This window comes from Magallana gigas, chromosome 4, assembly GCF_963853765.1.
Source record: "Magallana gigas chromosome 4, xbMagGiga1.1, whole genome shotgun sequence".
In the NCBI taxonomy this organism is placed as follows: domain Eukaryota; kingdom Metazoa; phylum Mollusca; class Bivalvia; order Ostreida; family Ostreidae; genus Magallana; species Magallana gigas.
In genome coordinates, this window is record NC_088856.1 from 22010837 (window position 1) to 22036587 (window position 25751).

The 25751-nt window shown below is 31.5% G+C and overlaps 3 long non-coding RNA genes across 3 annotated transcripts; 1 reads left to right on the forward strand and 2 right to left on the reverse strand.

Annotated features, from left to right (window-relative positions):
• Window positions 1-1927: 1927 nt before the first annotated feature.
• Window positions 1928-10812, reverse strand: LOC117682779 (uncharacterized). The gene is made up of 4 exons (XR_010712973.1): window positions 10649-10812; window positions 10192-10497; window positions 9927-9995; window positions 1928-2063 (listed from the first exon to the last, which is right to left on the reverse strand). It is a non-coding gene; the product is annotated as an uncharacterized lncRNA (long non-coding RNA).
• Window positions 10813-14770: 3958 nt separating this feature from the next.
• On the reverse strand, window positions 14771-21813 carry LOC117682340 (uncharacterized). The gene is made up of 3 exons (XR_004596735.2): window positions 21659-21813; window positions 21363-21434; window positions 14771-19550 (listed from the first exon to the last, which is right to left on the reverse strand). It is a non-coding gene; the product is annotated as an uncharacterized lncRNA (long non-coding RNA).
• Window positions 21814-23866: 2053 nt separating this feature from the next.
• LOC117693074 (uncharacterized) lies at window positions 23867-25665 on the forward strand. The gene is made up of 2 exons (XR_010712968.1): window positions 23867-24081; window positions 25217-25665. It is a non-coding gene; the product is annotated as an uncharacterized lncRNA (long non-coding RNA).
• The last annotated feature ends 86 nt before the right edge of the window (window positions 25666-25751 follow it).

The window sequence follows — 25751 nt, forward strand, 5'->3', positions numbered from 1 at the left end:
TGTAACTATCGGGTAGTTACTTTGGATTTGACAACTTTGGTTTAAAATATGCAAATAAATATGCATACACTAGCGTTTTTTTAAATTTCATACCACGTCAGATTGGTAGTGGACCTTAGACTTTAAATCTTAAACAATAAACAAAATTATTTTGTTATGGATTAAACGGGGAAGCTTAATAAATGCGGGGGGGGGGGGGGGGTAGGGGAATACTCCTCCCCATTTTTTAGAAAACATCTCTTATCTGAAATTTTTACTTGGGACAGTGATAAAGATTATAATGTAATTTGATCAAAAGAACAAAATTTAGAGATACCACGCACTAAATACCTACAAACTAGTTTGAAATAAAATGATTTTTTGTCAATCCACCAAGAAAAAGAATGAAGGACTCGTACATATATTTGACATCGATTTCAGTTTAGATTTTTCACCCCGTCCGCTCCTCTTAATATCCAGCCATGAAGTTAGTTTTTTATTTAATTTTGAACAATTGGTTCAAAAGCAAACAGTATATATGTTGCAATATTATGAGAACCACTGTAGCCAATTTACGCCACCACTTAATAAAATTAAAGTGTATTCTTACTGGTATTGTATTTTATGTTATTTAGCACTTTCAGTAGTCTTTTGATAATTACAATGAGTTATGCAACGTAAAGCACTTAAGAAATATAATTCGAAGAAAAAAATCTAGATTAAATCAAAATCCCTTGTGCCATATTTTATCAACGACTTTAGACAGAACGAAAAAAACCTACAATTTTAAAATACAATAAGTTTAAAAAAATTGGTATTCTATAAGTCGTGAAAAATGGAAGGCTAATTCATGGCAATTCAGCTACCTGTTTGCTAATACTCAGTCACTTTGCGGTTCATTGAATAGCAGAGCTTCATTGCATGAAATGACCCCTTTCTTCTTTTTTCTATGACGCTACATACCAAGGCTTTAAAAGTTGTTTCTATGTAGTATCTGTGTTGTTTAATTGATTTTAATTACATTGACATGAAATCATCGATAAATGTGCATGTTTCTGTAGTTAGCAAATTCATTTTAAATTCTAAATTGTAGATCAACGATCAAAGTTAAAGCCACTCCTGTCTCAGCGCTCACATGCACAAAAATATCCAATTTCGAGCAAATAAAAACAACAAGAATTATTGCACTGTGTTTATCTGACAGAACATTTGAGTAAATAATCAGCTTGCGACAAATGAACAAAAACAAATGGAAGCAAAAGCTTTTTGTAAAGTTGTCTCAAGTGCCAGTTTGTGAGCAGTTGCTTTGGCACCAAATATTGGACTACAAATTTATATACAATAGGCTTAACCTTCAGACAGTTGCTTTTAAGGTCTTTCTCGGTTTGCTTTTAATGACAATATTGGTGTTGGTTTGTTGAAAATATCACAATGCAATAATTCCTTTGCTTTATCATAGAAACTTTCGGAATAACAGGACATTTCTGCTGTGCTTTTCAATGGTTGATGTAGATGATTCCGAAATGGAAGAATGTGAACATATTACATATAAAAGCATGTTCAAATGACTTTTATGATCTGGAAAAGAATAACGCACAACTTAAGAGAACCATACTCTTCTTTAAAAAAAACTGCCGTAAACACTTTCTTTCTTTGAACATTTATTCGTTATTTAAAACATCGCCCTCAATTTTGACATCTTGATACATTTCGAGCAAAACTCCTCTTTTCTTGAAAATCTACATAAAGTCAGTAAAAAAAAGTCAAGTCACGAGATAATGATGTTGATAGTTTTTGAAAAATTATTATAAATATCTCATTATAGATATTAAAGAAATTCATCTTATGCTGTTGTCGACATCATCAATGTTTGTATGTACCTCATCAAGCACAGCTGGTCTCCGAAATCACCTCCATATATAATTTTATTTCTCGACGTAGCTCAAACATCAGTACAAGACAAATAAAAGATCCAATAAAAATGATGATTACAGGTGTAATGTCTTTTTTGGGAATCTGCGTTGTCGTTACTTCCATTCTTCCGTTTGGTATATAAGTCGTTGTTTCATCTATGGATTTGGAATCTGTTTTGAAAAAAGGCAACGTTTCTACAAGAAATTATTCTTCTTTTGTTGGAAAAACTATTGCATTAAAACCAACTAATGAACATTCGTTTCAGGATTACTAGTTGTGGCAAGAAAGGTTTGGATGCAATTTTACGGTTAAACAGTGAAACCATTCTTAAAATAGAATTGTGGTTATACAACAAAAATTTAATCCGTATTGATAAAAGCAGGGAAAGCTAGATTTATTTTATTTTATAATTTTTTCAAACGATCAGCATTCCATACTTCAGTGTTTCTGTTGTTTATCGACTCACAAAAACATATGAAAATTGAAATTATGTATTTTCGGACGAACCGAGTTATAAAAAATATAATCAACTAGAGCAGAGCTCGTGGCAAAGCCACGAGTAGGTCTTCCGTTGTTGCTGCGGGTTGAAAATATATGTGATATGGAGTCAAACGATTATAATGACTAAACTTTCAGTTCTTCTTTTGTTATAAAAACGTGTTTTAATTGAAAGCCTGTATATAAAACGTGTTTTAAAAAAGAAAGGAAGAAACTGTTTTAGGAAAACTATTTGTCGAACACAGTTTGTGTAATCGTTTCAAAAATTCTTTAAAACATGAGATGTTTAATGGCGAGTTAAATTTTAAAAGGGTAGCAAGCATTTTTATTATATATATGATACGAGTAGACTTGGACATTCAAAATAATATATAATCAGCGAGAAAAAAAAGATCAGCGGGAGAATTTATGCAAAAGCGACCATCTAAATTTTACACGTGCTGTTTCATAGAGACACCGCTATGTAACGTGAATTAAATAACCTTATTAACAGAAATGAATATTACTTCTCTTGACGATGTAATAATGTGCAAAATCCTTATTTTTATGTCAGTGGGTTGACTAATTTAATTGAAAAAAACTTCAATTGCGCTTGCGTAAATTGGAATTCTGGGAAGGAATTAGACAGCCCGTGTTAGATAAATTCGAAGAAGTTATGAAACTGGTCAGTTTCTAGATCAAACGGTGCATTGATGTATTAATAGACTATCATGAGTATCGTCAGTAGCCACGGTCCGGAATCCGTATGTGCAGTCATACACTGTATGTACATCGATACACCTTTACCTCCTCACCTACAGCCATACAAATGAGGGTGCAACCTTCATATACACATGCATAGTATTATAGTACTGGAAACTATTTATCTTGTATTCTAATATATTGGGTATTCATTGTTCACCTAAAATTAGTATTCCACTGGCTGTAGCTAACCTTGTAAGTAAATGAAGTTGCATTACAACCTCATAGTACACAACTTCAATTAAAAGGGTTTTTTATTTTATCAATTTTCATACAATTAGCAATAAATAAAATCCCCAATAACGCACCTAAGTGTAACTTTGTGAAGCGCATATATTTTTGGGAGGCAGATATGTCGCTATATTATAGTCTGCAAGTCAAGTGAACTATCATGGTCTTTTAAAGAAATAAGAAGTCTGTCGACATTTGCAGTACTTTGATGATTTCTATGGCGATCGACTGCATTGCATAATGTAGTCGTATTTCCCAAGAACAAAATTTCCTTTGACTTCCAACTTTTAATTATAATATATTATGAATTATTCTGTTCATAACTATAGAAGTTTAGCGTGTTCAACAGGTTAATTTATTAGCCACATTCCAGGCACGTAGCAGCGGCGGGGGGGGGGGGGGGGGGGGGGGCAGGGGGGGGGGCTGGCCCCCACCCAATTTTTTCTTGCAGCAACAAATTTTTTAAAATTTACATATTAAAAAATGAATTATAATGGAGTTGGCCCCCCCCACTTTTTTGGAAGTCAAATTGAAGTTAGCTGACCCCCCCCCCCCCCCAGGGATTAGGAATTTCATGATTTGGAGGGTAAACAATTTTGGTAGAGAAGAATTTTTTTTTGGAAGTATAGTTTAGTCTACCCCCCCCCCCCCCCCACACACACACGGATTAGGGTTTTGAAGATTTTTGGAAACTTTTAATTCCCTTTTTTTTTTTTTTTTTTTTAATTTTGCTTGTCAAGATTTTTTGGATGGGTCTGGGCCCCCCCCCCACTTTCAAAAACGATGCTACGTGCCTGCATTCTCAGGTTACGATTTCACATCTTCAATGTGAAGATGATTGACTTCAAATAAAAGTCTAATTGTTTATAAAAGCACCCTTCCAACTGTTACTCAATTACATATGTTCTGAGTTGTGTGCACTAAAGCGACACAAGATTGTCGGTCGCACGTGGCGTTTGAATTAACACAGACTGACCGAATAAACAAACGGGTGGGAAAGTAAAAACACGTTGAATAGAAAATGTTACACATAAGAAGAAGTCACCAAAAATGATTTTCGACAGATCTGGATATCTTTTCGCCAATTTAAAAAAAATCCAGCGCGAGTACTTGTCAGCGGGGCGGGAGGAGGGGGGGGGGGGGGGGGGCGCAGCAATGAGTTCGCTTCCACACTGAAACGAACAACCATGTATAAGAAAAACTACAGAGTGATTAATATGTGACCGATAGAATCTAATCTTAAGTTGTTTAAAACTCATGTGAATATTCTTTAAAATAATCAAATGTCCCAATTCAGGAAAATTGAGGACATTCTTTTATCGTGCTAGCACCTACCGCAAACATGTAACATGGAAATTTGATATAATTTGATTTGATTTTTAAACTACTTTGTACGCTATCGTATAATTAAATCAATGCTTAATCAACTGTTCAAGTAAAATAAATTTATCTTTTCATCTTAAACCTATATAACAGTTGAAAACATAATAAAATATAGTTCTGTCCGTGCAAAATATGAAACATGAACGCGTGATAAGGTACATGTAGAAGAACACGAGCCGACCGCGGATCACTTGTTCACTAGCGCTGGATCTCCTCGGTCATGTGCGAGGGATAATCATCATTAAATATTTGTGGGGGGGGGGGGATTTAAATTTTTTTAGATATACAAACCAACCATTAATTTTTGTCTGACGATGTTTCCGATTTGGAGTAATATCGTTCATCAATATTCATTTACAGTCAAATGTTTAATTAAATAAATACAAGATGGACAAATTTTTATAACATAAAATTAAAACAGTTCTTGTATTTACGGCTATATAAACTCAAACACGTTCATATTCATCTAAGTGTGCGTCGCGGTGTGCGAATCTTGTGTATTACATTGTAGATAACCGCTTACCGCTAGGTAGTGCAGCCGTGGTTGATCTCCTCGGCCGTGGACGAAGGATAGATTACGTTAAGGTACAACGCACAGACACGCACAGCTAAGAACCCAGGAAGATTTGAAAAGTTTGCAGTATAATGACCATATTCTATCAAATAGAAGTTCTTTATTTTTAGCTTAAAACCCACAATTGATCTATGTCTGATATTGCTTTAGATTGAGAATGACATTGTTTTTATTAATTAACTGAACAATTTCTTAATTGATACCCAATCGTTTAGTCCACAAACTTTTATGTGTAATCAAAACTAAAACAATTCTTGAGTTCGCGGCTAAATAAACTCATATATGAGAGACACAACTCTTGTGTATTAGATAACCGCTGACCGCTAGGTAGCCCAGCCGCGACCATGGTGACCGATTTTCTCGGCCGCGGGCGAGGGAGAGTTTCGTTAACTTGGCCAAATTGCCGCGAGTACTGGTCAACGCGTATTACTATTTACCCTCATATTATGCAATACCCGAACACAAAAACAGTTTTATGAGCTCAATAAAGTCACAAACAACATTTTTTGCAGCGACGCCCATATCGAAAAATTTACCGTTTTAGAGTTATTAAGCAAAGACTTTTAAGGAATCTAGACCCCTCATTTTAGGGGCTAGCCCCTTTTTATGGTATCAAATGAAAGCTCGTAATATTCTGCACAACTTTTGTTCTATATGTGTCTAGAAAAAATTTACAACTAAAAAGTTATTGAGCAAAGATATAAGCAAAATTTTACATTTTTTGAAACACAAATTTCGATGTAAGTTTTTAAGAAGTATACGTGGGTTAATCAAACATGTAAAACTAGGAGGACAACGTTCAAGGTGTCTACATTAAAGATTTATAAATTAAAAGTACTTGCTATGGATCAACTCAGAGCCTTTGCAGGTACACGAGACCCACTAAAAAAAATATTCAAAGGGGAATAACTCAAAACTGGAAGTAGCGATTTCACAATATTTTGTGCTATAGTAAGCTATTGTCATTTCCAATAAACCCTGAAAATTTGAATAAAATCTGATGACAAACAAGCGAGATATTACAGTTTAAAGAAACGTCTAGAAGAAAAAGAAGAAGAAAAATAATAATGAAGAATTTCCAACAGAATCAGTACAAGGTCTTCCGTTGGAAACGGAAGACCTTAATTAGTCTTAATCTGTTTAAATGTGACACTACCTAACACATATTTCGTGTATGTGGAAATGCATCGAAAAATATTGAATTTATTGTTTATTTGTTTTAAGTAATCAAGTCTGGTCTAAATTATTGTACAAAATACTTGATTTGAATGCAAATACGGATTTCCGATGTAGATTGCAGTTTTCTTTATCACAACTAAGGAGCGAACAATTAACATTCCTTAATATACCATGGATAAATAAGAGTGAGGGGTGTAGAAAGATTACAGAAATGCAGAGTATTTAATTGTTGTATTTTTTCATGAACAAGAAGATGAAGGAAGATAAACAAATGTACGATTTTGTTATGAAACAACGAGATGAAGAAAATAAAGCATAAAAAAGACATGTATATAAAAATGGTATTGAAACTAAATGCGTCCATTCAGGGTGTCAGCAGCATAACTATTTAGCTGTGCACCCCTTGATTATTACATTTTTTCATTTAAATAAATATTCTTAAAGTATATGTTAAAATAATAACGCACTCTCAAAGGGAAAAAAACCATAACAATTCAAAAAAGATAATTAAAAAACCCCAAAAAACACCCCCCTCCACAATTTTTTGGGAACTATAAAAAGCATTTTTTTAAAGGACACGAGCGTACACTGCCTGACAAATCCCCTGCAAATTAAATGAAAATAAAAAACATCTTTAATATATTTGAAAGTGTGCATCAGTATATGTACATGTATAATATAGAACTGCATTCTCTGGCAAGTATATGATATACATGTACATTAATACATGTACTTGGTACTATCGTTATTTTATCCGACATGTGTGTACATGGGTATCAAATATTTCATTTATAATATCCAAATAAAAAAACAAAAGTATTTGCTTAAAAGCAAATGAAAAAAAAATAACAACATCGACTATGATTCGAACACCCACTCAACCGATAAGGACGGAGAATGAGCCTCCGCCTATCACAGTGAGCTACGTTGACACATTAAAGTAAATAAATTTGATTGTTTGACAAGAATTCATCAAAGTAGAATGTTTTTGGTAAAAAAAAAAAAATGGGTTATTCTTTAAATAAAAGTACTTTTAGGATTGAATAAACACCCATTCATACCTAAATTTAGGAATTTAGGTATGGCAGTGAACGATGATATTGGCTTAAAACGCTATGCAGCTTAATTTGGAAACCTATAGCTGTCGCAGTTATAGAATGAAAGCACAATATTGACTTTTATCGTGATATTTACACCAAACAAATTGCATAAAAGCTAAAAATTAATGTTGTAAATTCCTTATATAACGCGAGTACATAAATCAGAGATCCTGCTGTTTCATATCTAATCGCAATAATATAAAATCGCAAACGCTTACATGTAGCAGTTATCTATATTTCTTAGAGTTCCCAACCCTCAGAAAAAAAAGCGAGAGTTTAAAATTCGCGAGGGGTGCTTCTCGCTATTTTACGCAGATAAAAACTCCTTGCTTTTAATTAGGAATTTACAGTAGTCTCGCTAATATTGAAATTCTTTCGTTTTCATTGCTTCATTTCATTGTATTTAGGTTATACAACGCCTTGTACGACCCTGTTCTTTAGAACATAAAAATTGATATAATATTTCAATACTCGCAACTTTATCAAAAATCTATAGCGTATTTCCTTCCGTTTGAATGAATGTTTCCTTGTGCATGCATGTACCAAGATATCAAATGAAAATAATTTCTTGTTTTATTTTAAAATTAAATATTATCATAAATATTTTCTTTATTATGGGTTATAATGCATTGCCCATTAAAGTATGAGCTAAGTTACAATTATGGGGATATCATATATAGTAATAAATTTCAGTTTTATCTCAGACAATTATTTCTTCTTTTTTTTTTGTCATCTGATCTGAAATTTCAACAGAGTGTTTCTTTTCTTATTTTTTGGGGTGTTTTGTCTCTCAATCTGCCCATTCATCTTTTTGTTTTTCCGTCATTTTTGAACATCAATGCCAATTTAAACACCGTTTTATTTTTATTTTTTCAAATGAATAAATGAATGCTTAGATCGCAGTAAAACGGCATTAAGGAAGATTTTTCAATCAAAAAGTATAGCCAGGATATGAAAATATATGCATCATAATTTGTCAGATGTCAATGACAGACTCATTTTAAAAATAGCTGGATTTATATCAGAAAAAGCTGAAACAGTTGGAATTTTATTATTTTCAAAATACTACATTAACATTTTTTTTAATTTTGATTTTTTTAAAAATTAATTTTGATAACTGCTTTTAGAAAAGGAATTTCTCTATCCAAACAGATTTCAAGCATTCAATGTTAATTTCCGATGTTGTAATTGTAACTGTTATATAAATAAAGATCGTTTATATAAAGGAATAGGTAATATTAATGTAAAATTTTTACAAGTTTTTTTTATTTTGACATATTGTAAGTTAAAATTAGGCGTGTCTACGACTATTCGAGAGCTCGACAATTGCTCGCTCGCGACGATGATCGATTTAAATAAAAAAAATCGAATTCAGACAATTTTTTTCTAAACGCATTAGTTTTTCGGATACAAATAAAATTAATAGCTTTCTTTTCTTGATATTTTTAATTAAAAAATTACAGTCTGTTTAATCGGTGTCCCTGGTAAATTCTTAAGTGGCTAAACTAATTATTGCTCTGATTTTGTAGATAAAATTATTATTTGAAAGTTGGGCATACATGTAATTGAGAAGACCTATTCATTGTTTATTTTAATGATTGATATCAATTTAATTAAAATGTTTGTATACATGTAATTAAAAGTTTAATTATCTCTTTTGTTTTATAATCATTTAACGATGATCGGTGTCCCTACACGTACGACAATTTGTTAATGACTTAACTTAAAAAAGACAAGTTTTATATCCCTTAGATGTTATGTAGCTCAATTTTGTGTCAGCTAACAAGTAAGACAAGCTAGGACATTTGCTAGCGGGGATTTAGATAAAAAACTTCTAGAAATATTTCAAAGACAATTTAACAAAAACATATATATGTACATATAATTATAATTTAAAAACATGTTTGAGTTAAAAATACTGGGTATGTGACAGTATCATTATTTGTTTTTGAAAAGGACATATAATTTCAAAATCATCAACGAGTACTCGACTATCGTTTGGCTAAAGCCCCCGATTAATCTATTAGTCTTTTCAAGTATAACTGATATCCCTTGTTAAAATGTATAACAAAATAAACAAACCAACTATGACTTTACACGTACACACTAGTTTAAAACTTTATATGATAAACGTAATACCTTTCAAATTACATAAGCGTTCCAAAGAAATGTATAGAATCTTGGACGTTTTAAGATCATTCTATTAAGTGTAATTACATCTTATAATTTTTTGGATAAATTGATTTTACATGTACAAAACCAGTTTTTACTCAATGACATCCGTTCAACACTATAAATAAAAGTTATATAAACAATTCAACAGATACCTTGCGTTTTTTGGTTTGTTATGTTCTTAGGCGAGCTTTTATGTTTTACAGCAGTGGTTGGTTCCGTTTCTGAATCAAAATAGAGAAGACAATTCTGAATGAATAGGAACTATATAGAATATACACTGACGTTATGCAAAACAATTTTACATGAATTTTAAATGAAAATATTAGGATATAATCATTCAATTTTTTATATAAATCTAAAATGACATGATAGAATAAAGCAGAGTGTAGTAATTGAAAAGTACTCTATAATTCGTACCTTGAGATTCGGTGTTTAAAATGCAACCAAATGCATGATCACATAGCGAACATTCACACACTTGACTACAGTGAACTCCGTATGAAGGTGGGGGACACTTATCAGAGCAGTGAAATCCAAAATATCCTACAGGACAATCTACAATAATCAACAAATATGATAGAGACATCATAAAACGTATCATGTTAAAAAGTTAAAAGAAATGAAATGTTAAGACTTTTTTAAACAGCGTATCAAATTCCTCTACACACGTTTCCATCTTTATATGTATTGTATCCACAGTGTTCGGTAACATTACAAGCAGCTCTATCACAAAAAGTTACCAAAAAGCCAATTATTAAATTAAATACTAAACAAAAAATACTTTATATATGACAACTATTTGAATAACTGCGTTTTTAATTATGCTTAAAATCAATGATAAAGATTATAAAAAACACATCAACATGTCATGTACCTGGTAATACGGGTAGCCCATGTAAAGATTATGGTAATGACGCATCTACATGAAATATTACTAAGCATCATTGAATATTATCTGTTACTTCCAGCAATGATATTTCCAGTTTTATGTGTCAGCTTATTTATATACATATATGTAGAACATTTATTTATAAACTTTTAACACAGAGGTTTCCTCATTGGAGAATACGAGGGTCATTCAAATAAGACTTTTGCTATAGCTATATTACCTAACGTCATATTAATATTTAATTTAGGAGACATACTTAAGCAATAGCTTCAAACAATTTGGCTCCCAAAAGTTTATATATTTTTTTTATTTCTAAGAGTTATTTATAATCTAATCCTGCAAAAATGTGGTAATGGCACATGGTCAAACTTTGTATTAAGTCAACATTAATCCATATTATGTTGAAAGTAAAGTAATATTTGGCTTAAAACTAAATAATACTGAAATCTCAAATTATTAAATGCCATGATATTTTATGTACCAAATAACGACGGGATATATAGTTTTTTAACAGATACCAGCAACTAAAGACAGATAATCCTCTTTGAAATTGAATAAAACCATTGACGTCGCCGCGTGTCACGGTGCAACCAAGTATAAACGGTATGGAAACTCGGGAAAAAGTCTATACAAACTGTGAAAATGCTCAATGGTCAAAAAATGAAGTAAAAAATTGTTTTCACGGTTGTGTTTAATTGTACTGCATTTTTTTTAGGGTGGTGGTATTTGTATTTTGAACATCAAAAAAATGAAATAATGAGCAGCGTCATCTGACTTCATGGCTTTTCCTACAGTAAACGAAGAAACATGAAAATGAAAAAAATAATGAAAGCTTCGAAGAACTTACTTATGATTCTTTTGGAAAGCTGCATGGTACCCCTACATTATTATGATAGTTTACTATATTATATTGGCACAAAAAATGTCCTAACAAAAACAATAAGCACTTCATTTCCTTACATTTTTATTTTCACACCACTATAATTGTACACACAATTATTAAAATCTGCTCCAAATAAAAATTATTAACAAATATAAAATGATATCTCACACTAAAAGAAAACTATAAATCTACCTCCCAAAGATTTTTATTGTAAACACAATATAGATTATTCCCCTGTTATTATTATCATTGTGTGCTGACAATAATAATCTAGCCAAGAAGCCATTATTATTGTTGGTGGACAGATTTGGATGCTTGAAAAGAAACGTATGATTCTGAATCACAAAAATAATATCTACATTCTGTCGGGCGGAGATCATTATTTGGACGCTTGAAATACAAACTCTTTTACAACGAAAATTATCAAATGTGACGTCACTAACAAAGTGAAGGTAATGCGGTGTAAACAAATGGTGAAGGACTAAGATAAATATCATTAAAATGTATCTATGCGTGTGTTTTACATACAGATGTGTAAGAGTAATTTTAAGTTCGTTCAACATCAATGCCAGAAAGTTTAATGATGAGCATTTAAGTGAAATTTATGAATGTTTAAAAGATTTATGACCCAAATTGTATTGTATAATCCCCCGCTCTCTGACCTAACGTTAACACTGGTGGATAATGTTCACTAAGTTGATTATACTAAGCTTAAGTTGTAGTTTACTATTTCAACTTGCGTTGGGTGCCTTACACCAGCACCCTACTCCTATTTAACACAACAGCTTTTGCATGATGCATTAAATATACTCTCATGCAAAGAGGTAAGTTTACACAGTGATATTTTAAGCTGCAGATCTGTAGCTCTCTGATTGAAAAAATTCGGATAGACAAACCTGAGAGTTTGCTCTCTGAATTATTTCAATAAGGGAGCTACAGATCTGCAGCTATAATAATTTAAGTTCAACTTCAATGTCAGAAAATTATGCGTATTTAATTGTAATATATCTACTTTTTAACTTCCAGCCCTGTAGTTAACATTGGTTGTCTAGTTGTGAAGTAATTTAGTTTGATCATTTATTATGAAACATGCATACAACACATAGTGGAGCACATAGCTTAGTGGTTAAAAGCATTAAGCTATACGATAATAACAAAAAAGTCACTAGTTTTAAACCCTACAGTGGTCACTTAATGATGTGTGTTGTGCGATTTGACATTGCGTTTTATCTATATTGTCTCAGTCCTTCTTAATGAAATTTGATACCGACATTAGCTGAGAGTTGAACCTGTAATGGATCGGTGTTCTAATGTCTCTGCTTTGCATTATGAAAAACTGGGAAGTTGCTGTATTAAGCACCAGCCTTATGCAATGTCATGGCTCGGAGAAGGGTTGAAAACTACACGATTGATTGACAGAATGAAATGGAAAGAACTTTAGTAGCTGTATACTTTAGGTTTCATGTTGGTTTTAAATGTGTAAATTTTGTTTAAGCAGTCCAAAAATAGTATTCTTTATAGATACATGTATGTGAGTCTACCCCTTTACATACATGAAGTAATGCATTAAAATATGTGGGGAAAGATATGAACAGTAGATATTGGCCACAGTAGCATAGCTTTAAAGCTTCTGACTAATATTGAGGGGGTCTAGGGTTTAATACCCAGTCAGGTCATAACTTTTTTTTTGTTACATTTATTTATATGCTCTTTCCTCCTTTCTTACTACAATATAAACAAAATGCACTTGTGTAGAAACAAATCACCTTCTCCTTCATTGTTAAAATTGTACACCATACAAGTATGTCTGATGATATATAGAACATAACGCACTCTTTTCTGACCCAATCAAAAGTTCTGCATCAAGCAAATGTCATCATTCAATAGAGGATTAAGCGATTGCTGATTGGATGAAAAAAATAAGTATTATGCAATGCGCGTGGATATTTCTATTCTTTTAAAGCAATTTTGATCAAGGATGCATCTATTTCTCATTAAAGGTGGCTCACTTCACTTCAAAAGGCCTAGGTGGATTCGAACTCATGATCTGCGGTTCACAAGCGTGATACTTTAACCACTGAGCAAAATATTTTATGATACTATACAACCAAATCGATTCACCGTAAATAACGTAGTATTGAAAATAAATGAATAATTATAATGGGTAATGTAAATTGTTTTATCGTTATTGTAAAAAAGAAGGAAATAAGCACTTATCAAACCTTAAAAAAATCATCAAATGTGTGTGTTTGGGTGGGGGTCGGGTGGGGTGGGAAGAGGTATAGTACATTGAAAATTGTGTTTAAATGGTATTTTGTTACCCCTCCTCACCCCATTTGTTTTTGCATCCTTCCCAAACAGGTGGTTTTCTGGGAGCGAGTTAGTTTTTAGTTGTTGTACTGTTCTAAATAACTAAGAATTATGTCTGCTTCGACAAAACATAAGAGAGTCCCCAAATGCAAACTTTTGTGCCCAATAAATTAGAGACAGCCAAATACCATGCGATTAAAAAGAAACGTACCTCGCATAATGACAACAATCCTGACCGTCTATCATCCATGAACTAAAATGAAAGTTCAGTTGCACTTGTGCAATATGTCAAGCTTCGAAATGATAATCTCTGCCCCAAATGAAGGTAGAGATTCAGAATCAGATAAATGTTTCTTTTCAGCGTCTAAATCTTTCCACCAACAATAATTATGTGTTCTTGGCAAGATTATTATTGTCAGTACACAATAATAATGATAACCGGGGAATAATCTTTATTGTGAGATTTACAATAATAATCTTTGCGAGATAGTTTTGTTGTTTTCTCTTAGTGTGAGATATTATAATTGTTGGTTGACATTTTTGTTTAGAGCAGATTAATAATTGTGTGCGGGTACAATTATAGGTATTGTGGCATGAAAAAAAAATGTAAGGAAATGGAAGTGATTATTTTTTTGGTAGGACATTTTTATTGTGACCATATTATAAAGCAAAATATAATAATAATGTGGGGGTACCATACGGCTTTCCATATAAAGCAAAAACCCATCAATAATTTAACGAGTGTTGCTTTTATATAAAAGAATATACATGTATATAAAAAATCAGTTACAAATACTTTTATTGAACATCAGAACATTACACATATAGAAATAGTTTGAAAATGATTAACAAATGAGATTAATATGGTTTCACCATTTAAGGTTTAATTCTATCAAGGTGAACAGTCCGTATATTTCCTATTTTGTTCAAAATTTGTATTTCTCTGCGTTTGTCTTTTAAAATTTCATATTTAATTAAGAACAACATGAACTGCTGACGTCACGAATACATAGCTATAGTATCAGGATAAGCAGAAAATTTCTACCGTAAGAACGCATTATTTAATTTGAATATATATTTCTCTCAAGTTTTACATCTCTGAAGGGGTTGTATTTTACTGCCTGTTTAAGTTTTATAAAAGTTTGTGTTTGATGTAGTCAGTATGAAAAACTGTTTTTGTAACCCATTGTTTATATATTGAAATCATAACCCATATGTTTATATCTTCATCAATGTTTGATGTCTTGTATACAAATAAATCAATAATATATCACTCTGTAAACTGGTAAATTATACTACATACTATATACTATATTCTATGATCATTTTATAACACCACTTCTTGACTTTGTATTTTGGAGAGGGTTTATATAGGCTTTGCCTGTTGCCCAATCCATTTGATTACTCAATAAAATATGTTTAAATTGAAATTAAATTAATGTTTGATGCGCAATTTGTTTTGTGTTTTTATGTTGATTTCACCCGTAAAACAATTCTTTCGTCATTTACTGTTATTTTATTTTTCATTCACACATGCAGTTGTTGTCGTACGTTAAATTAAAGACAAAATACGTGTTGCTATGAGCTGCTCGATTTAAAAACAAACAATGTAAGACATATGTGTAAAACCTATTGCAGCAATATTTGGTACATTAATTAATGCTTATCTAGTAACATTTAATCGGTGATGTAAAGAATATTCGTTGATATTTCCTGATTATTATTGATATTACTCACGCCGTGCATCCGCATACACACGTGCATTCTACAATTTTACAGTTTTTCGCGTGATATTATAGTGTAACAGTCAATTCAAACAGATCTTTACAACATTTACTATAACATAACATAACATTACACTGGCTAATCATGACATAGCATTGTAATCTTAAATCAAAGGAATATCTGCCACATCAACACATTTTCATTTTCCATAAATGTAATATAGCATGGAACACAAATAACATAGAGATTAGCTTGGTTTGAATGGTTATTTTTCATTTTTTATGAAATTAAATGGATAATGATATACGAGATGTTTTTTTTCTTTCAAAATTTCACTTATTTTCATTTAAGCGATTGCACATTTGTTTGCAGTTATAGAAAGAGGGTCACATTTAAAGCGATTCAAATGAAATTTGCAAGATAATGCTTGGATCATAACACCCATCACTAAACTTAAGAGTATAATTTTAAAGTATATTTGTATATTTTAAAGTATATTTGTAAGTATAAAACATATTTCAAAACATAAGCTACTACTATCAAAGCTGCTGACGAAATTAATTCTAGCTTTCAGCAACTGAACGTTTTCATGGTTCTTAATGAATCTTAGATACGGTGACATATACATAATTCAATTCCCAAACCGCATGTTGCGATTTGTTTTCATACTAAAATATATAAACAACTCAATAGAGTATGCAATATTTATACGTACAGACATTTTACATGGAAACATGTGTCTAAATAGAGTGCATTTAAAATTTAGGCATTGCAAGTCCTTTTTGCTGTCGATGTTTGGATTCCATTTGATTTTCAGCTGTACATAATAGGCCTTTGAGAACCTAGTATTCATTTTACTGTTTAATATACATTTAACATTTTTTGTTAAAATCAAGTTTGAAAATGAATAAACTACTTTGCAAGAATGTATTGTGGCTGACCATCACTATTCTTCAGCAGTCTATTTGTCAAAAGGGCATTCATTCCCCAACATATATTTATAAACATCACAACATGCGATGTAGATTAAGGATCGATTAAACAGCTTGCTAAATAGAAAATCTTAAAAACAAAATAGGAAACACATTGATTATCTGTGAAGATAAAACAACCAATATGTTATTTTTTACATCTCATATCAACAGTCAATCAAAGGCATAAAACAAAATATCATTACAACAATCTATGCGCAAAGAGATGCCTGAAAAAAGCTTTATTTATAATCCCGTATGCAAGCAAACTGTTACGTTATCATTCACTAAACAGTTATATCAACACATAAAATGTACATACAGAAGGATACTACAAATTACACGAAAGTCACTCTTACAATAGGAATCAGTGAGATTTATTCCCTAATGAAACATAATCAGGCAGCAGCATTTTGCTTAGAGGAGGACTCTGATAAACACTGTCACTTAGTCATCTGCTCATTTAGTAGTTGGAAGATAAAAACAAATATATACAAAATAACATTTTCTGGCCTTAGACTACCTATGGATGTCGTTGTATAGTCAGTTCAAAACAACGCTTACCTTTTGATCGATTAAAGAAACAACCTATGCAATGTTTACATCAAAATAAGTGCAAAATGAAGTAATCATTTAAAGCCTAAAGTAATTAATAGTACTGTTAGTACTGTTTTGTTCATTCATAGCGGATTGTATTATCAGTTTCTTTTAGAATTGCTATCAGTTTTTTTGTAAAATAACTAGCACACACAAGTTACTTTTTTAAACTTTGTGGCGTTTCCTTCCAGAACTGGTTATCATAAGGAAGTCTAGAAAGCATTTTCTAAATGACTCTTTACATTATCCATATTTATTCAAGTTTGAAACGGGCATCCGGTTTGTTCGTACATAAGTACACCAATTTCCTCTGTTTTAATAAAGAAGAAAACATTCTTTGTGTTATAAGCACAAAACTGTTGTGCTAATCATTGACAAATGCATAACAAATACATCTGATAAATTAAAATAAACGGTCACAATATTACTTAAGCGTCTGTAACACAAGTAAATGATCGTTTTATGTGCATTCTCAAAAATTATGTATTTACTTTGTTTTGTTATTACATCATTTCAGATCGATCACCATTCTATACGTTCTAATGGGTACATATGCATTTAAAACATGTTAAGTTTTACTCCAAAGTGATAAGTTAAAAAATCTTATAAAAATTATCTAAAAGTGTTTAAATTATTCATGTGGGAATAATAAGTATTGCATTGTAACATAGGAAAAATATACATTTGTTTTATATTAAATTGTTTTATAAAAACATACACATTAACACACATTACATTAACACACACACGCACACAGGAAAATATCAACTTCACATTACAAAACAGTTTGGCAATATTTTCTATTCTAACAACACTTTTGGTATTGACGTAAAAACTGATGACTAGAAGTATGTGACTATGTACTTTTGAACACTTGTACTCTGCTTCTGATTTTTATCATTTTTGTACCATTGCAGAAAGCAGATCTGAGATAAACACAGCTATTGAAAGCAAATTAAAAGAAAAATTCCCGGACATGGTAGATTTGGCAAACAATTGGTTAATACGAAAAGAGCAGGCCCTTGAGGAATTCCTAAAAAAAGTCAACGCATTGCTTTTAAATTTATGAATAGGTAGATAAGGACCAAAATGCAGATTAAAGCCGACGTTTCTTCATTGAAGTATTTGATCGCTATATCATTGTCTGCTGCTACTGTTGTATATATACCAGTCGAGAAATTACTGTCGGTTGCTTTCCGATCGAGGCATTCAGGTAACATGGACTTTCAAATGCATGAAATATACTACTTGGTAATCAGTAATTAAAACAAAATTAAAGAAAAGAAACTACATCAATAAATAAAAGGTAACATATTCTTTAAAGTAACCCGAGGTATCCTGGTTATTTTGCACAGATAGCGCTGCTTTACTTCGCGTGCACCTCGAGTGTAGTTGCACGCTATACACCATACTAAATAAGCGATTATTTCAAGAAGGTAATATTGTGTTGTCATTCAAATGTTTATCAGTTTCCACGAATCATACTCAACTTTCTGATGTCCATGCTGTTACTGTACGATCTACTACAGAAAATATTTGGCACAAGTGCGATAATTTAGCAGCAAAACACAATAAAATGTTTAGAACCAAAAAAGTGATCATACATTATTTCTTTCCATCATTTAGTTTTATAGAAAAAATGGTATAAATTTACTCATTATGTATTTCCAGTTTATATGTAGCATTGAAAGTTAATGGAAGACATTTATTTCATATGTCTAGGTACATGTGAGATATATTTTTAAAACTCATATTTAAAAAAAACCGTTTTTCTACTTTAAATAACCAAACGTTTGATTTGCTATTTAGTTAAAAAAAATTGTCAATTGCAAGTATGTCTTTGTCGTAAATATATATCATTAAGAATATTTGTTGAGAGGGGATATCCAACCTGGTTTTTTTTTCAGCTATAATTTAAGGAGAGCTCGACGGTCGTGACCATTTTTAGACTATTTTTATTTCCTTCAGAAGAAAAGCTCCGTAAAAAGATGTTAGAAAATGATCACATTTAAAAGCTAAAATATTTGGATTTCCACTTAACAAAATGTTAGTTTATGGCCATAGGTACCATATGTTAAAGTTAACGACATATCTGATTGTTAACATAATGACCAGCCTCCTTAATTCATTATCAGATTTATGAAAAACAAAGACAGAGAGAGTCAGGCAATTCTTTCCTCAATGTCACCAATTACTGCATAAACATCTTCAGTCTCTTTCACAAGTATCTTGCTACTAGGAAATTGACAGCTTCGGTATATTTCTCGAACGATTGCCAACAACAGTACAAGGCATATCACTGATCCCAAAACGATAACTATTATCTTTTCAGAACCAAAGCTGTTTTCAGGTTCTGACATCTTGTGTACTGTTTTTCTTTTTCGTCTATAATAAGTCGTTTCTATTTAAAAGAACAAAAATTGCATTAGCCGTCACGATTTTAAAACTTGACTAGAAAAAACTGCATTAGCCGTCACGATTTTAAAAGTTGACTAGTTATTTTAAAGACCTAAAATAAAAAATCAATAATTAAGGCTGAGTCTAATGATATAAAATCTTAATATTTATATTATCACTTTCACATGCATTTAAAAAAATATATATACTTCATATATCAAAGTTATACATACTTTATTTTTATAGATGATAATTAAAAAAAATTCCTTTAGTGTTATTGTACAGAAAAAGAAACCCATTAGTTAGCATGGCTGAAATGTTGATGTTTATATTTGGTTGCACTAGCGATATTTGAGAACGCCTATATCTCATGTATAATTCTCTGCTCAGTCACATGTCACAAGATAAGAAACAATACTGTCGTAAGGGTACAAATGTACTTGTCATTTTAAGATTAGATAATGAATATTTATGAATTCAGAACACATGAACGAATGAAATAGGTAATGCTTATATTGTATCAAATACATCCATGTATTTTTGTACAAATAGCTAAAAATGCAATAACACCGGATCAAGAACTGAACAAAAATTAAATGGAATATTTAAAGTGAAGCACTTAATATCTAAACTTCGAACACCCCCCCCCCCTCCTCCAATATGATTTGGATCATCAAAAAGAACAAGAGGCCTGCAGGCCTGCAGGACTTACGGTCACCCGGGTTCCAAAACTCTTATATTGACATGTCAGAGAATATCATTTTGCATTTTAGGCTTTCTTTTAGAGTCCAAACCCTTATCAAAAGTTGATGTCATTAAATTTCACAATTTTGGTAGAGGGCATCATGAACATCGGATTCATGCATTTAGTTTATCTCTCACTGGTGTGCTCGAAAAGAAGAGGATTTTCGGCGATTAAATACATTTTCACTACTAATATAACCATATTATGATCATATTAGCAGCACCCTATGTCTTGAACCCCTAACAAAGGGTAATTAATTTCACAATTTCGGTAGGAGGATTCATGGATATAACTAGTATACATTTAGTTTTTCTCGAATATACTCTCTAAATGTCCATATTGTGCCTCATAAGGGCCTGAACACTTGGTCCAGGGAACACAAATTTCACAATTTTTGCTTCATGGAAATCATAACCATGCAATTAGTATTATTAAATATATGGTAGTAAGGAAGTCTATTTTTTAAACATTTAGCCCTTTTTATGTTTTTGAGCACCGCCAATGAGGCCCCAGGGGTAATATGGTAATAAATTTCACACCAAATATTTTTCTTATTTATATCCTAGAGATGTTTCGAACAAAAAAAGTAAAATATGGTCCAGTAGTTTCCAGGAAGTTTAAAATGTAAAATTGCTAATGCAGGACGACGGACGAAGACAAATTGCACTAGGTCGCCTGATACAATTTTGTATTTTTATTGATCATTGAAAGGCAAAAAATATAAAAACTACTTGTATTGATACTTGTGATGTTCAAACTAAAGTATATTAAACTCAATTAATTGCAGTATGACAACAAAACAGATGGTCTGCCTTTCTTATACAGTTATCTTCATTAGATACGTTTTTGTAGTTATTTATATGCTTAAGGTCGGAAAAGCATTGCTTTCTAGGCCAACAAATAATTTTTCACCTTTTGCCTGATATAAAAAAACATCACATGATACTAATTGACTTTTACCTGCGATCTAAAATGTAGTATGTCACCAATTTAAGCTATAAATGTTTTGTTATATTTTCAATATACATCTCAGGAAATATTGCCTGTAATCATTAATGCAATTACACTTACCATTTTTCCAGATTTCGTTCAAATTAGCCATATGTCTCTTCAGAAAATCGAAACTCAAATGCCTGTTACAATCTAAAACACAGGTAGATGAAACACTTAATGCAGGTTTTTGCTTTGGCATTTTCAGTGTTTTAAGCAGTTCTCAAGAAATAAAATTTCAGTGTTTCCCGGTGGTACTCTAAATTCTTAAAGTGCAATTCTTTTGAAATGAATTATCTCTTTGTTGATAGATAGGAAATGCTTTACACATTTTCTACTGAAAACAGTTCATACAAACGTTAGATAAAAAAGAGTACCTATTGTAGCAACTAATGTCGGCATGATCGGTCTCCACGACATTAAAACTCCAATTGTAAATCCGCAAATAATTCTTACAAGCATCTCTGTCAGCGATTTGATATTTAAAATTTGTGTTTTACAAACTTGATGCTTCCTGCATTATCTTTGAATAATCTAAGAGTTACGGAAGTTTCATCTTAACTGTGCCTGCATGTGATATGATTTTAAGAGAGTTTAGAGTTTATACTTCTTGATATTTTGGACAAAATCATCGTTATTCTCTCTTGTTCTTCATTTTTTAAAGTGTTGCAATTAAAACTTGATATTCAAATTACCGCCTAATGTTTAACTTATATACATATAATTTATTTCAAATCTTTATAAGTGTCAAAATAACATATGGAACTTTTTCATAAAATAAAGGTTGAAATTTATCCTGCTATGTCATTCAAACACCATTTATCCGGAACTACTTATTAAGTGTGTGCGAATGGTGGAGGTGATAAGCCGACATCTAAATCATGTACTGTGTCAGCATTTGAATTATATCTCGATTAATCACGGGAATTCAGTCGTCCTGTTTTACAGTTATTGTAACCTTAAGTTTTACGTATATTTCTTTTATATTTAGAAGTAAGGAATATATTAGTGCTGTGCGTCATAAAAATTTATAAATGTACTACCATTAGGCAGGCAATATTTGTATATACACATAAATCAGAAAGAAATTAATTTTATTGGTGCTGGTTAACTGGTCAATCGCATTATGGTTTTTGGTAACATATTACGAGTAAAAAATGAAACAATCTACATGTGACTGAAAATCCCAGCGATGAATTCAATAAAAGTAATGGCACTGAGATATGGCTGCAACCGACACCGAACTCGCTGTCGCTGCTCTCTTTTTCTTTTATGCAGACGGAACACTGAACAGTAGGAACCGCTCGAGAATGGCTCTTTCTTTTTGTCATACTTGCAGTTGTTTAACGCGGAAACCAATTAAATATAAATTAAAAGCCTATGGTTAGTAAAAATAGAACAGTCTATCGATACCCGGTCAATCTAAAAAGACAAAGCCAAATATGATCAAGAATAAAATTCACAGAATAATTTAATACATAATATATCTGACAAATTTCTAAAAGGAGATCGATCAAATATTAAAATATCCCAGAAAAACACAACTGAATTAATAAGATTCCAATTGCAATGAAAAATCAGGAAAACAAAAGTAAATTGTGTAGATTCCAAGTGCAGTAAGATAATTTAAAGAGACAGTACGGCGCCTCTTATAATAAACCAAATTGGAAAAATATGTCCGATAGGGTTCCGTATTTTTGTACTACTCATGAATGCATAAACTTTCAGAAAATTACAAATTTCTCCATGAAATGAATCGAATTATTTCATTAAAATAAATAATTATGTATAACCTATACATATTTACATCGCAAAGTGTTACGGGGTTTAACCTTCAATACTATTACGCATGCGTATTGTCATTAAACAAAACACATCCAGGGCTGGCGAATATTCTCCTAGACATGTTTGTTGATAGAAAAACATGTAATTTTTCTTTTTAACTTTTCCCAGGTATATGATTGTTAAAAGTTTTTCAAATAACCACAATTTTTATTTTGTAAGAATGTATTTCACGTGTTTATCACAGGAGTTGCTACAACCTAAATTCATTTTTGTAAGTGAGGGAATGAAATCTTTTAATACGTAAAATTTGAAACAAATCCTACCTCACAATTTTTGCCCACAACGCCCCAAACCTACTATTGGAATCTCCTTTCAGTGGAGTGTAAAATGAAAGTCATTGTTATAATTTTCTATGCCATTAATTTAATTTTCAAGATATTACAAATATTGGTGCTGCTATTTAAACAGGAGACCATCTTGTTACTTAAAAATACTGAAATAAATTCTAACTGGTAACTTAAGATAATTTCTCATGCAATATAATGTAAAACTAGTGCTTGTGAATACTCTTTTCAGACGAAATTTGCAGCACTTAATGGTATCTAAAAAGAAAATGTATCATTCAGATTTGAATAAAATTTAACAGTATGATTGGCATGACCCTGTAATTAAAATATATCAAAATAAAGAAAATGTAACCATTGGTTTTAGATTAATTAAGGTTTAAGTGTGTTTGACGGAGGTATAAATTGATAAAACTCCTAGATGACGTCATCATATTTGACCTTTGACCTGTTGATATGACCAGGGACGTATATACTAACGGGATTGGCAACTGTATGCTTTTCTATAGGATTCTGGGCGAAGTCTCGCACCTCACGAGATGTTACGAGACTTTTCCATTTTAATCGGCGCCATTTTGAATTTAAATCGAGAGTGTGAATCTGACTGATATTTTCAGCAAATAAAGCCGTTAATTGATGGTATTGAAGACCGAGAAGTTATTAGCGACATGGTAAGTTATAATACGCTTGCATCTATCAAATTTTATGAGGCCTGTAGACTAGTGTTTTGATAGGAATTTGTTATCAGTCACGATTGATTGCCCAAGCGTAATGACGCGTGGCAATGTTTACACAACACAGCTGGAGATTGGGGCGTCCTACGGGTTATATTTGTACAAATTAATGAAGCATATAATCCTTTTCATAGCCATTAATATAAATTGACCAATTCATAAAACTGATTTAGCTTAATTCACACAATGTCCACCGACTACTTGTTGAGACAAAATCGTATCTTTTAAAGAGAATATGGCATTTTTATTTTTCAAAATTCTCTTAAATTATTGAATCAAAACCGGTATTTTTGGTATTAAATGATAGATCTAAGTTATGAAAAGGGCAAGTTTCATATATCATATGGATGATTATTGTAGAATTTTTTTTATTGTACTTCAAAATACAGGAATATTTTATTTTAATGAAGAAAACATGGCATTTATTTTTCAAAATTCTCGTAAATTAATGAATCAAAACCGGTATATTTGGTATTAAATGATAGATCTAAGTTATGAAAAGGGCAAGTTTCATATATCATATGGATGATTATTGTAGAATTTTTTTTATTGTACTTCAAAATACAGGAATATTTTATTTTAATGAAGAAAACATATGGCATTTATTTTTCAAAATTCTCGTAAATTAATGAATTAAAACTGGTACTTTTGTATTAAATGATAGATCAAAGTTATGAAAAGGGCAAGATTTATATATAATACAGAAAATTATTGTAGAATTTTTTTTTCATAAACCAAAACTTGCACATATGTTGTCGAATGTGAATCAAACTTTTCTGCAAAATGATTTACACCATTGAATATAAATTTGATTTACAATGCTTGAATATATTTTTAAATTGTAGGCCTATCTGTGGTGGCTGTTTATGCCTTAAATGATGTTTGTTTTAAAAAATAACGGACAATATTACTCATTATGTCGACATGTTTGTTACTGAAGAATATGTTTGTTACTGAAGAATATAATGCATGCAATTTAAGATGTATTAAAAAAAAAAAGTAAAGATGAACATTTATGTGTTTGATGAAAATTTGTTTTTCAAATTTTTAATATGGATATTATTTATTGCAGAGAAATGCCTCGTCTCAAACGTAGAAGTGGTTCCATTGGTCAAAGGAAAAAGTACCATTCCAAGAGACATCGAAGTCAAAGCGTGTCCTATAATTGCGACTCCATATTCTCCGAGAGTACTACAGCAGAACCTCATGTGGACCATGACTATTTATCTCAAGCAGCCCAACCCTCAGACCATGATTATAGTGCACTCTCAGCCCAACCTCCGGACCAAGACTTTTCATCCCAGACCATGGACCACTGTTGTTCTACAGGACAGATCACCACTGACATTATTTTGTCAACTGAAACTGTGCCTGTTGAGAATGTGACTGGTAATTTTCTTGTGTCTGAAAGTTTGACTGTATCTGCAGAGGAAAGTGAAACCCCCCTAATCAAACTTCAAGAAAATCACTTTTTCATTTGGAACCTGACTTGTTTCTTTGTTGAATAAATGTGTGCATTTATTTTTCTCTTTTCATTCAAAAAGGAGGTTTTTAGATGAGATAATTTTGATAGATTATTAAATCAAGAAATCAGCAGCAACTGTATG